The sequence below is a fragment of the Apium graveolens genome, chromosome 2 (genome assembly GCF_009905375.1).
Source record: "Apium graveolens cultivar Ventura chromosome 2, ASM990537v1, whole genome shotgun sequence".
NCBI classification, from domain to species: domain Eukaryota; kingdom Viridiplantae; phylum Streptophyta; class Magnoliopsida; order Apiales; family Apiaceae; genus Apium; species Apium graveolens.
In genome coordinates this window covers 131,866,648-131,868,431 of record NC_133648.1, presented here as the reverse complement: position 1 = coordinate 131,868,431, position 1,784 = coordinate 131,866,648, and the positions used below count along the sequence as shown (strand labels likewise).

General features: G+C 36.6%; 1 non-coding gene across 1 annotated transcript; it reads left to right on the top strand.

The window, feature by feature from the left end:
* Positions 1 to 366: 366 nt before the first annotated feature.
* On the top strand, positions 367 to 471 carry LOC141710392 (small nucleolar RNA R71). The gene has a single exon (XR_012570916.1). It is a non-coding gene; the product is annotated as a small nucleolar RNA R71 (small nucleolar RNA).
* The last annotated feature ends 1,313 nt before the right edge of the window (positions 472 to 1,784 follow it).

The following is a 1,784-nucleotide window of genomic DNA, read 5'->3' as shown; positions in this document are numbered from 1 at the left end:
GAATTGGCTCCAAACTGCTGATAAGGCTGTTATGGATGTTGCATACCACCCTGATTATTGCTCCAGCTGAAATTATGATGGTTTTTGTTGTTATGATGATAAGTGGCAGGAACTGATTGTTGTGGTCTCTGAAAATTGCTCACAAACTGTGCGGACTTACTAGATATAGCACATTGATCCATTGCATGTGCTCCTGCACAAATCTCACAAACACTTGCTATCTGATGAACTCCATAGTTAGCCAGAGAATCCACTTTCATAGTCAACGCCTTTAGCTGAGCAGCTATAGCCGTGGCTGTATCTAGTGTGGGTCTCGACTGTGCTCCCAACCCGTTATAAAAATAATTGATTACTATCCAATCAGGCATTCCATGATGAGGACACTTCCTAAGCATCTCCTTGTAGCACTCCCAAGTTTCACATAAAGATTCTCCCAATTGTTGTGCAAATTGAGTAAGAGCATTCCTGATTAGAGCTATTTTTTCCATAGGGAAGAATTTAGTAAGAAATTTCTAAGCAAGATCCTCCCATGTCATAATAGAACATGATGGTAGAGAGTGCAAGAAGCTCTTAGCTTTATCCCTCAGAGAAAATGGGGAAAGTCTCAGTTTCACACCATCTTCCGAAACACCGTTGAACTTGAAGGTGTCGCAAATCTCGATGAAATCCCTAATATGCATATTGGGATCTTCCGTTGAAGCACCCCCAAACTAGACTGAATTCTTTACCATTTGAATCGTGTTAGGCTTGATTTCAATGGTATTAGCTGCAATGGATGGTCTGACAATGATAGAGTGAATGTCATTAATTTTCGGTTGAGAATAATCCTTCAATGCTTTCGTTTCTGCTTCTGGTTCTCTCATTACAATGATCATTTCTGTTTCTACTTCTTTTAGTGTGTTCTTACGAGATTACGAACATGTTCGCATACACGCTCGCTCGAATACCTGAAACACACAAGCAAAGTCAACTTGGTAAGAGAAATAATCCGAGTCAGTGAACTTTAACGACCACTGATGACAAGCACATAAACTAAATTTAACACCGATCCCCGGCATCGGCGCCAAAAACTTGTTCACACAAAAACACGCAAGCATACGCGGTCACAAGTAGTATAAGATTAAGTTTAGTTCATTCCCATAGAGATTGGTTTAATTCAGAATGTGCATTTATGCAACAATGTATGATTATTATTCACTGCTAAGACAAGTATCAAATTGGGTTTGATTATCTAGAGTAATTATGCTAGAATGAATTAACTACGAGATTAAAATCAAGTTACTTATATGAAATAAAACATGGGATTCTAACTTCATTAAATATTTCGTTCAGAGTTTATGCCTTTAATCATAGTATGTGACTGTTATGATAACTAATCAGAAAACACGAAATTAGTACACGCTATCTTTCAGAAAATACGAAATTATGCCTTTAAGCATCCACAAATTATATAGAAGCTGAGAAGATACCAAATATGTTTAGACCTAGTATGTCTATAAGATTTGAAAATATAATGGTTTAAGAGCAAGTTATCCATTGAGATCACATAGGGCAGCGTAAGATGGTTAAAATTACACTACAAATTATGCATGTTAAAACATCCATAAACCTATGCTAGCATGGCAAGTTCTAAACCCCTATATCCACTTTCATATTCAATAGAGATTAACAATACAACTTAGATGTTAGCTACGCATCCAAAAATATTAAGCACAACCATACTATGAAATCAATAATTCATCACACACTGAAAACTTTAAGGAAATCAACTACTAAACTCCATA